Genomic DNA, 12,359 nt, shown 5'->3' on the forward strand with positions numbered 1-12,359 from the left:
AGAAAGAGAGAGAGAAAGAGAGAGAGAAAGAGAGAGAGAAAGAGAGAACTAGAGGAGAGAGGGAAAAAAAGAAAAAGAGGAAGAGAAAGAAAAAAGGAGAGAGAAGAAGGAGAGAATGAATAAAAGACAGAATGTATAACTTGTTGAGTTTTGATGTGACAAAGGATATCCACAATTACATGAAAAGATATTAAAATAGCCCACCCTTTTTTCAACTATATATCTGTATATTGAGGGTTTTCCTCATATAATTCAAACTGAACACTGTACTGCAACAGATTGGATCTAAAAGCAGTTATGGAAATCCAACTGTCTATTAAACAACACAGTAGGGGCACCTGGGTGGCTCAACTGGTTGGGCATCGACTTTGGCTTAGGTCATGGTCTCATGGGTTCGTGAGTTCAGGCCCCGTGTCCAGCTCTATGCTGGCAGCTCAGGGCCTGGAGCCTGTTTTAGATTCTGTGTCTCCCTCTCTGCCCCTCCCCTGCTCATGCTCTGTCTCTCTCAAAAATAAATAAACATTAAAAAAAAAAAAGATATTTTAATAAAAATTAAAAAAATAAACAACATAGTAAAGCAAGTGGAAAAATGTAAATGTCATACTTCTCACTATACTTTTTGTTTTGGAAGATCTTTTTCATTAACCTTTAATAAGTTTGTCATTTTTAATTTTTTGTTAACATTTACTTATTTTTGAGAGACAGAGCATGAGTGGCAGAGGGACAGAGAAAGAGGAAGACACAGATTCCAAAGCAGGCTCCAGGCTCTGAGCTGTCAGCAGAGAGCCTGATGCGCAGCTCGAACAACTGAACCATGAGATCATGGCCCGAAGTCAGACGCTTAACCAACTGAGCCACCCAGGAGCCCCTAATGAGTCTGTTATTTTTAAATGAGTAAACATATTAAACATTTCTTGATTTAAAATATGTTGCATATTGATACGGTCCACATGAACAAAAGATCTTTGGGGTCCTCAATGATTTTTAAGTCGTACAAGATGTCCTGACACCACAATGTTTGAAAACCACTGGTTTATAACACCACAAAAAAGAACACTTACAAGAATGTGTATATAAAAAAAGAAGCACCTGAAAATGAATCAGAGGATCTCGGCTCCAGGGCTAGCACCACTTCTTACATGTTTTGGGATCTGGATAAATTACTTAGTCTAAGGTCTTAGCTTCCTCATCTGTAAAATGGATAACTCGTATCTTGTTCTGAGGATAAAAGACAAAATACGTCAAAGCAATTTATAAACTACAAGTATATCATTACAAGGTCTCAAAGTTAAGAGTTTAAAACACTTCTAAAAGGCAAATTTCTACAAAATTCTTTTTCTAAAAATTCATTACTAAAAGAACTTATAGAAAATGCAAAATGGAGATAATCAAAAATTAGTTCAAATGTCCAACCACATAACTTTACTGTATTAAATTACTTCCTTTACAGTTATAATTGGCAATATATGTTTTAGCTATTATGGGCATTTCCAAATATACATAAAAATACAGAAAACAGTAACAAACCCCAATATACCCATCACCTAGCTTAAAAATTATCAAAAACTTGCCAATATTGTTTTACTTATTTCCATTTGTGTGTGTTTGTGCCTGTCCTGAAGTTTTTAAAAAACGTGTGTTAGACATCATTTCATTCTACCTATAAAAACTTCCGTATGTACCTCTAACAGATGAGACTTTTTAAACATAACCACAATACTATTAACATGGATAAAAACTTTATGGTTGTAATTCTTAAATATCATCTAATACACACTCCATGTTCTAATTTCCTGATTGTCTCAAAACAAACAAACAAACAAACAAAACAGTGTTTTTAGTTGGTTCATATCAAAAGATCAGTTACCAGTTCATTTTCAAAAGAACCCTAGATTTTTAGCTAAAGCTAGGAAGGAAAAGAAAATAATACCATGCTTTATATACCATGTACAGTTTACAAAACAAAGTCAAGAACTATCTTCCTGAGGAATATGCCTCTCCCCCAACCAAACAACAAACAAAAATAACAAAAGAAACCCATGATAAGATAGGCCAGACTGGCAACACTTCAATGTTCTGAGAAGTGACCAGAAGAGGACACAGCTTAGCAACTCAGGAAAAGAAGGAGTTGATAGGTGACAACCCCCCCCACCCCCCCACCCCTACTGCTTTGGACAAGGTGAGGTGAGGTCAGCCGGCATCAAGCAAGCTGGAGGTGAGGTCAGGGTCCAGGTTCTAGAGTGAGTAGACTCCTCAAACAAGTCAGGTGCCCAAGGCTATAAGGCAACCCCCTGCAGGTTTCAACTCAAAGCTCAAAAAACAATGCTCTAAGCTAGAGGCATAATGATCAAAAATACCAGTTCTGAGAATTTATTCAATAAATATTTATCCAAAGACGACTCTACTAAGCACTATTTAGGACAGGAGCTGCAATACAAACAGTAAGTAGCATATACCTCTCTACACATGCCCATCCTCATGAATTTTAAGGGGAAGAATGGAAACGGTTTAGTAATTACCTTGCCATTTACCATCACAATTTACAGTGCATCTTTTTTCTGTAAACTGCAGTCTGCCCCACTCCTCACCCAGTCACTAAGACAAATCTGAGTTCTGCTGTCCTCATACACACCACACACCCCTGGCATTTAGAGCTACAATTCTTCTCTAAATATTTAGTTTAGAAGGAAATCAAGGGAATGCTAAAGAATTTCCCACCTCCTCTGAAAACTTTTCTTTTCCACAGGCTCATCCCAAGTACGTCAGAATGTAGAAGCACACGTAATATATGATTTATATAAATCTTTTACCTTAATTTTATATATATATATATATATATATATTTCTTTTTCAGTTTAAAACTACAGAAATGATGGAGAAAACGAAGGAACAAATTTCTTAAGGAAGGCTTGAGAAGTACTTCATAAATGTGTCCAAAATCATGAAATAGTCACTAAAAAAATTTCAGTGACACTATAAAGAACATCTTCTCAACAACAAAAGAAAACCCAAAGGTCAGATAACTACAATGAGTCCAGACTTCTCCATTTCGGAACTGACATTTCACTCCAAGTTTCTACTATTTGTAGAAAAACAGTATAAAGCTCCTAAGCTTAAGACAGTATTTCCAGCAAGACCCCTAACTCCCTTACAAACATTGAAGAAGACATAATTACGGACACAGAATACAACGCAGCCCAAAATAGCCACTGGAATCTTGGACTGTGTGGACAAGACCTGCAGAGGTGTCACCCTTTACCCTATTTCTCTTACCCGATCATTAAGATGAACAGTTTACTTCTACTGTCTGTACATCTTTGGTTTTCATATGTTCTCGAGAAGGTACCATCAAAACAACCTGTCCTTGGAATTTAGCTTCGCTTTACAGCACGATGGCTACAGGAATATTGCTTCTGACGGAGAATCTAAGCATACAGCCCAATATGTACATCATTACCCTAGGTAAGCTGTAAACAATCATACTAACATCACTGCAAAAACAGGAGGTTCTTGGCAAATGGTAGCAAAAGAATCGTAGGTAAATTGTTAATGAGTTAAAAACTCAAAGCCTGAATGCTTCAATCTAAAAAAATATTACGTAGGTTTCTTTAAAAAAAAAAAATGGTTAAAGATAATGTGTAGACTTTTACACAAATTGGTTTGGACTGCAAATAAATACTAAAAAGTTGTATCATCAACATTCATCAGGATATCACACACAAAACAGGTTATTCACAGAATAAGTGGGACTGTAACTAGCCCTCTATAATTTCCTTGACCCTGCCCATTATTATCTTCATTGGACATCAAAATTTGTCATCAGATTTTCCATGTAATGTTTACTTATTTACTGTCCCTCACTCTTCTCCCACTAGAATGTAAGGCCCCATAAGGACAAAAACTTTTCTTATTTTCCACTGTATGCCCAGTTCCTAGAACAGCGTCTAGCACATAGTAGAGGCTACAAATAAATTTGATGAAGAGATGGATGAATGACCTCCCCCACTTCCTTTCCTCCATACATGTTAACCATCCTTTAAGGCCAAGGTCAAATTCTATTATCTCTATGAAGATTATCTTCCCATTACCTCCCCCATGCCCCAGTCTCTTTCTCTCTTACACCAAGAATTTGGCACTTCCCAGCTGTCTGATAACTGTGTATCATTTCATATGTACGTAATTCCCTTACAAATTCTTATAATCCTCCTCCCCTTATTAAGGGCATGGATCCATGTCTCCAGCTTTTGGTATCCACCTCAGTATATGTAAACAGTATATCATTAATAAATGTTTTGATTGATTTATATCTGTAGTTAATCTAGAAATCAATTTAGTCAATAGTTTCAACTTTTTATAACCTATCTCCCTTTCTAATAACTTAATTGAAATTGCAGTGGGTCTCCATTTTAAATTTATATTTGGCAATTTCAAGTTCTAAATTCTCATTTAGTTAGGACTTATGCTCATAATTTACTTTACCCATCCCTTCCCCCAAGATTAAATTTTTTATGTAATGAAACTCATGACTTTCTGGTGATACCTATAATGAGGTATCTCATCCCAATTAAGGAGGTGAAGTTTCATTACCTCCTTCTTGTTGCCTTGGTATTGAAGAGTTTTTTCCTTTATGCCTTTTTTCTTTCATGCCAAGATGTATCTCATTTCCTTCTTTACCGATCGTACCCCTAGCAAGCTTTTATTATTTCTTTGTACCTGTTCTTAGTAATCTGCCTTAAATCCTTCTTTTTGAGTCACTTCTGTTTCCTCCAGTCATTTATTTGATTAAATTTCAAACTCCCTTTCTCAGTGTTTGAGAATGGCCTCCTCTTAAAGCCAGCCAACCTTTATGAACTTCATCCCTTTACATAGCCAACCGTTGATCATCTGGACTAATGGAATGTATAAAAACATGAGATTATCCACAACACAAGAAAATCAAAAAAATTTGACATCTGGCTTTAGAATATATCATATGTGGCTTTGGGCAAGACTTACTTTCTTAATTACATTTTTGCTTAAGACATTATTAGTAATATTTTCTTTTATGATGGTGGATATGTGTCTTGGTTTTAAATTTTGGTGCAATTTTTAAAAAGCCAATTAAGCATCCACTGTGGTTTTTCCTATGAAGCCTTTTAACTAGTTTTTCCAATCTGTTGAAGTCTATCATAAAATCTGGTTTCTGTTTCCCCTGATTTATTTCCTCCCTTTTCTTGGGATTCTGATCCAAATCAACTTACTCTATATTAATTTACTTCTTCAATTTAAAGTAGTGTTTCCTTGAGAATGCAAAACATTTTAAAGATATGTTCAGTGAAATTTTTAATCAGTAACACAGGATAGAAAATTCCATTTTTTTTCTTTTTTTTTTGATAATCCGGGAAAAGTTAGGTTTCTAGGATAAACTCCATGGTAATTCTAGCAAATTATATTTAGAATATTGTGACTGGTTGAAAATAGGAAAACATTAATACTGGACAGCTATGTAAATCAGTTTCATCAATATATAATCCCATATACCAAAACCTCTATGGAATCAAATTCCGGATACAAGCATTTATAGAAAACAGCATCAACCCTGGCCATTCTGACCCCAGCCTAAACTCTGCACCTATCTCAGACCTGATCTCAGCATCACTTCTACAAATAGTTTTAAAACGTGTAAGAAAAAGGAAAAGAACTGGGTTAACAGGACCTTCCCTCTGCCCCCTTTACAGTTACTGCCATTAAGTTTTTGGCCACAGAGACCCCTAATCCTCAATTTTTCATGACTATTTTTACTTTATAGCTATTCAATTATTTTACATGTGAATGTAAGATTACAGTGCTTGAACCGACTTTCCTTCATACACTATTCATATTACCAGAATAAACCATTTTTAATTTTCCCCCACGTGGAACTTTGATAAGTATACATTATCTTACCCAAAAACCAACTCTTTGGGCTGGTGTTACTTAGTTCAAGTTTTCACATAGGATGTTCAGTGTTAACCACCGTCCCCATTTTTTTTAACAGCAACCTTCCACAACAGTCTTCAAACTCAGTGAATTCTACAACTTTGTTTTAAAAAACAAAAACCAAAAAAATTTTCACGGTCTCTCGTCACATTCTGATGAAAATACCTACCAAAAGCCACAAATTCCTAGTTTTTCAATTTATTTCTCCAGCTTGCTGTCATCACCAAATACAGAACTCCACAAATCTCAATTAACTACGGCCTCCCAAGCTGTGTGTCCACCAATATACAGGATTCTCAAGGAAAGGTAAATAATTAAAAATTAACTGGTAAGAATTCTTTTCTTCCTTTAAAAATTTACCTTAACTTTAAAAAGCGCTCTTCTTCATGGAATTTGAAATCGTATACATCCTTTGAGGAAACAGTTGTCACCTAAGTGCACTCTCAATCCGCCCCACAAAATGGGTGGCATAAAGAGGCATTTTTCTGACAGCCTACGTTCCCCAAATAGTAGTTAGAAGGTCTTTCATGGATGGTAAGTTTCTCACACACGTACATACACACACCGGAAAGAAAGAAAAGAAACATACCTGGTCATTTTCTAAACAGGTTTGATAGGTTTGGTTCACTTGTAAGAGCAGAGTATTTACCTATAATCTTTTAAAGCAGAAGTGGCAGCCAGAGCACTGGGTAAATAAAAACTTCAGAGAGTTTTAAAAACCCTGCATCTTAACTCACTTCCCCTCGGTTCAAGGGGACGGCACACCAAACCCCACGGCAAATGGGATTATGCAACAGGTTTTTCCTCTCCACTTTATTCATCGCAGGCTGGTGAGAGGTGTGCTTTCTCCAAAAAATCTGAAAACACCCAGGGCTTTAGGATCTTGGCAGCTGGCATTTAATCAACTCCTTTAGGATTTTGCAGTATCCATTCATTTTCAGATCTACTCGTATTTTCTCAATTACCGGGTTTTTGTTGGTTTGTTCTAGGAAATTAACCCATTATCTGAAAACTTCAGTTTTGCATAAATATTTTTCTCCCTGGTGTTTTATTACCTGAAGCCATACATGATAAACAGACCCTCGGTTGCCCCCTTGGGCTTTCTTATTTCTCACGTTTTACGGCTAGTGTAAATAAAGAAGTCACGGGCGCGCCCCCAACACCGTGACCGGGGCCCCAGCGTGAAAACCGAGTTTTTGGTTGGTCGGTTTGGTTGGAGAACGCAGCACCGTCACCACCCAGGTGGCCTCGCTGCTTACACCAAAGGCGAATTTGGGATAATGGGAACAGTCAGGCCGGGGCCCCACTTGGCAGGCGTGTTGTGTAACAGTCGCGCCTGGAAGTGAGCAGCTTCGCCCGCGAAGGTACCGCGTCCCGCGGCGGCGGCTCCTCGCGGCGGGATCCGGCGGCCGGGCCCGCTCGCCCCGGCGCGGCCGGGGGGCGCACGGACCGAGACCCCGCGCCCGGCCGCCCGCCCCCTTCCCGCCCGGCCCGGCCCCCTACAAGGCCTACACCCCCGCTCAGACGCTCGTGCAGCTCGGGGCCGCGGTCGCCCCCACCCCGCCTCCCGGAAAGGTGGCCCGGACGCCCGGGGAGGCAGAGCCCGCGGGGCTTAGAGCACGGCGCCCACACAGTCGGGGCGCGCCGCGGAGCGTCCATGCTGCCGGCGCGGGCGGGCGCCCCCAGAGCCCCGCGCCCTCCCGCCCGCACGGTCCGCGCCGCCGGCCGGAGGCCACTTACTTTTGGGGCCGCCGACCTCCCGACTCTCTCCGGGGGAAATGAAAGTTGTCACGGCGTCTCCCCTCGGGCCCCCCTCGCCTGCCCGGCGTGCGAGGCGCCGCCGCGGAGCCGGGAGGGCGGCTGCGCTCCCGCTCGCGTCCGTCCCGTCGCGCTCTCCTCCTCCTCCTCTTCTTTTCACTATATTATCTTCTCCTTCTCTGAGGGGTGGGTGGGGGTGGGAAGCTTAGAAAGAGGGAAGACGTTTGCAACTTTTCTTCACTCTTTCTCTTCCACCACCACACCCCCCCCCCCCGCCGCCTTTAAAAAAAAAATTTGAAAGGGGGGGAGAACTTGGGGGGGGGAGGGGGGGGGCCGGGGGGGGAAAGGGGGGGGGGGGGAGGGAGAAGTGATAATAATCGTTTAAAAACTGATTAAAGCCCCCCAAACAGTGATACACAGACAGAGGGGGAAAGGGGGGGGGGGGGGGGGGGGGGTTGGGGGGAAAGAGAAAGAGTCGCTGGTCAGGAAACTTCAAGCGCGGATGAGGTCATTGGTTTAAAAATAAAGAGATGGCGTCACTTGAAACCAATCCCAGTGAATGAACTCAGCGGAGCCCCGGGGAAAGGAGGAGACAGGCGAGGGCAGGGCGGTGGGCGCCGGGCGGGGCCGCGCGCCCGCCCGCCCGCCCGCCCATCCCGCGGCCGCCCGGGTCCGCAGCGCGACTCCGCGCCTCGCTTCGGCCGCTCGGGGAGGGGTCGGGTCACGTTCCGTTCCGGAGTTCGGCGACTCACTGGCAGGTTCCGCAGGCGCCGCTGGGAGGAGCCGGGGCTGCCCGAGGAGGCGGCCCCCGCGGCCTCCTCCTTCCGCGCCCGCGCGCCCGCCAGCCCCGACCCCGGGCCGGGGGCTGAGCCCCAACAGGTATTTAAGCGTGTTCCTCCCCCCGCCCCCAACTTACCCCCGGAGACCCAGAGCTTCTTCCTCCTGGTTGCGCTGTTTCCAGCTGCCTCACCAGCACGAAGAAACGCAAACAATGATTTGAGAGAATTACAATCACTCCTTCAAAAGTCTGATGAATCCCAAATGTAGGGCACTGCCGTCTCTTGTGAAAGAGAAGTTACAGGTACTTTAAGAAAAATCACTGTAGTGTGTTGTCAGGCATTCAGCCACCTACACGTGTTTGTCGTTTAAAGACCCCACACGACTGTTCCTCACATTCGTTATTTTACTTTGTTTATGTTTACTTGTTTACGTTTACAAAGTTTAATGAGTATGGGCAGCATAAAATTCTTTTCTAGCATGTTTTCTACATCGGGCAGCGCCGAATCATTTTTAAATCAGACCGGAGGTTCACTGTCTCTTGAGAGGTGCAAGCCCCTGTTGATTTAACGCTACACACTTCGTGCATTTTTTTTTTTTTTAATTTGGATTAATCAGAATAGCTCTCCTGTGAGATTACATTACAGTCTTTGGAAAACTAGAGGAGACCTGAGGTGGTGACAAACCAGGACTTGGAATCAGTGAATAGGACAATCGGAGCTTTATTCTAGCGTTCTTTGAGCATTTGAGCATGAAGCTGCTTCTACTGAGAAGTACTCACGTGGATATCACATAACAAAGATGTGATTAACGACGGAAAAGCACACTGCGAGTGGACTGCTCCATGAGCCAGAATTTATGTGCAGGAATAATCTAGCTCCTAAAATATTCCATTTACAATGTGCTGGATTTGGGACATTGGTCCCTAAAGGCATCTTTGTTGTGGAATGTCCATTTGGACACTGCCTGAGGGACTTTTTTTTTTTTTTAACTGGCCAAAAAACTGAGAGGCAGGTTTGGGGTGGGTTAGAAAGATCTCTGTACTGCTTTTCTGTATTTAAATCCTGCAACTAAAGTGCATTTGTTACTACTGATAATCATTTAAGGTTAGTATTGGGGTTAGCCTCTGGGAACCTCCAGCTCATCATTCAGAGGAGGAAAAGGAGACTATCTGGAGATGGGAGACCGCTGAGCACTTGGGGCAGTCAATTAAGCCTGAAGGCCACAGATGCAGAGCCCACGTTCTTCTGTCTCTCTGCCTTTGACCTCTAAGACTTTTGCTGGGGGGGGAAAGCAATCTCTCCCGCGGCGCCCCGGTCCTCTGGTGGCCAGGAGATGTTACTGCAGCTTTAGTGGGATTACCTATGTTCTTCAAGTAAACTTCCAACAATCTACTAACCATAGACCTGTTCTTTTTAGAACAGCTTAGAAGGGGTAGTTTAAAAGGATCTGCATCTCAAATCTGCTTAGTTGGAGGAGTTGGAGTTTGGGGGAAGGAAGGAAAAGAGAGAATCCTTGTCCTACGATCTTGCCTAGTTGAAAGACTCAGCAAGAACATATGAAATACCCTTTACATACTGAAGCTCCAGCTTTGCTTTAACTGACACATCTTGAAACTTCTCCCCCCTTTTTCAAATGCCTTCCATGTATTTGGTACCATGACGATAGCTATTATAGGGGCCTCCCCAATATATATTATCTAATCAGGAAAACAAGGCACAAGTTAAAACTAATTAAAAACTAAATTAGTGATTGGGGGGCACATAATATTGGTTAAGAGTCCAGTGGAGGGGCTCCTGGGTGGCTCAGTTGAGCATCTGTCTCTTAATTTCTGCTCATATCATCATCCCAGGGTCGTGAGATCGAGTCCCGTGTCTTGCACTCACCGTGGAGCCTGTTTAGGATTCTCTCTCTCCCTCTGCCCCACTCATGCTCTCATTCTCTCTCTCTTTCTCTCAAATAAATTTTTTTTAAGTCCAGCAGAAAAAAGGAGCAATGTATGTTGGGGCTGTTAGGGAAGGCAGCTTCTGAAGAGCTTTGACCTCATCCTCGAAGGATAGTTTAGATTTAGTTTAGGTTAAAAGGGCTCAGTGGAAAGACTCTTCTGTAGGGGAAATGGCACGAACAAAGACATGGAGGTGGTGGGATTAAGGTGTATTCAGGTGAGGGACGAGTAGACCCATCAGTAGTAGTAGAGATTGGTGTGTAGCAATTGGACTAAGTTAAAGAGATTTAAAGGCACATTATGAAGTACTTCAATGTTAGGATAAATAGCCTGTTATTAGTCCAACAGGTAACCCTGAACAAGTTTACTTTGCGAAAGAGCACATTTCTCCTTGTTCTACCGAAAGAGCTTCTGTAGATGCTAACAACAAACATGTGGAAGCAAATTAAAAACTACCGCTTATGATTGTTCCAAAGAATAGGAAACATTGGGGTATAAATCTAACAAACCATGTATGGGATCCGTATGCCAGAAAATATAAAATGCTGATGAAGTTAGAGAAGGCCTAATTAATTGGAGTAACACATGATATTCATGGATGGGAATAATAATTGGATATAATAAATATGTCAGTTCTCCCGAGATTTAACATAATACCTGTCAAAATCCCAGAAAGGTTTTTTATAGGCAGAGACAAGCTGAACCAAAAATGTACTGCTTCCAGCACATTTAAAGGGATGAGTGAGTGCTAGAGTCCCCAAAGGCAGATAAACAACTCATACACTTAGGACATTTCAGTACATGTAAGTGTGCAGTTTAGTCTTGTTTTTAGTTAGAGTTAAATATGGGGGAGGAGTGCCATAATCTTCAGTGCTTAGACCCTCTTAAGTGTTTTTTTTTTTTTTTTTAATCTTTATTTATTTCTGAGAGAGAGAAAGAGACAGACAGAGTGCGCACGGGGTAGGAACAGAGGGAGAAGGAGACACAGAATCCGAAGCAGGCTCCAGGCTCCGAGCTGTCAGCACAGAGCCCGACACGGGACTCAAACTCATGAACTGTGAGATCATGCCCTGAGTCGAAGTCGGACACTTAACCAACCGACTGAGCCACCCAGGTGCCCCTAGACCCTCTTAAGTTTTTAATCCACCCCTGGCTGAAGCTTAATCATTCTTCAGCTATTGGTAATTGAGTGCCTGCTACCAATGTGTGCCAGACACTGTGCCTGGTTCGGAGGGTTCAGTTATAAATAAGAGAAGCAAGGCCCCTTCCCTCATGGAACTAATGCTCTACTGGGGAGAGAAGACAACAAGCAAATAAAAACAATGGCCAGGACAGTGATAGCACTGACTATGTGGGGAGAAAACTGGGTGATGGGATAGCAAAGGATTGAGGGTCGGGGCAAAGGTGGTTGAGGAAGGCATTCATGAGGAGAGGACATTTGAACTCATCCTTGAAGGATGGCAACCAGGGAAAGGGGTCCTGGCAGAGAAAAGAGGTCATTCTGAAACTTCAGTAGAAGCAGAGTGACCTGGAGAGGGTTGGTATGTTTCCAGAGCAAAAGAAAGGCCAGCGGGGCTCAAAAATATAAAATGAGGGCAGGGAAGAGCCAGACTGTGTAGGACCTTATAATGCATGCTAAGGGGGTTCAAATTCTATCCTAAAAAATTTAAGCAGGTTAGTACATGATCTGATTTATGAAGAGGGTATTTATAAGTAAGCATAATAGTTTAGTTTTGAAAAGAGAGTTTGAATTATCTATAAATATTTATTTAATCTGGCAGCTCCCTTTCCAGAAAGGAAGCATTTTTGGTTATTTAATCTCCAGGGATCCCTTTAATGTCCCAATAAATGTTCGTACCCTAGGATTCATGTATTGCTAGGGAATATATGGATGGGCTTCCAAGGGTCCAGGAGGCCCCTA

At 42.2% G+C, this 12,359-nt stretch overlaps 1 protein-coding gene across 9 annotated transcripts in view; it reads right to left on the reverse strand.

Moving 5' to 3' along the window:
- Window positions 1-8,258, reverse strand: part of DUSP16 (dual specificity phosphatase 16) — a 94,086-nt gene extending 85,828 nt beyond the window's left edge. For 7 of the 9 annotated variants that reach the window (XM_049627084.1, XM_049627078.1, XM_049627086.1 and 4 more), the window contains exons 1-2: window positions 3,274-4,557; window positions 1,090-1,218 (exon numbers count right to left, since the gene is read on the reverse strand). The gene's annotated coding sequence lies outside the window, so the exon portion shown is untranslated. Of the gene's footprint in view, window positions 1-1,089; window positions 1,219-3,273; window positions 4,558-7,698 lie in introns of those variants that run through there. The other 2 variants (XM_049627088.1, XM_049627083.1) reach the window with 1 other exon arrangement.
- Between the last annotated feature and the right edge of the window lie 4,101 nt (window positions 8,259-12,359).

Source organism: Panthera uncia, chromosome B4 (assembly GCF_023721935.1).
Source record: "Panthera uncia isolate 11264 chromosome B4, Puncia_PCG_1.0, whole genome shotgun sequence".
Taxonomy (NCBI): domain Eukaryota; kingdom Metazoa; phylum Chordata; class Mammalia; order Carnivora; family Felidae; genus Panthera; species Panthera uncia.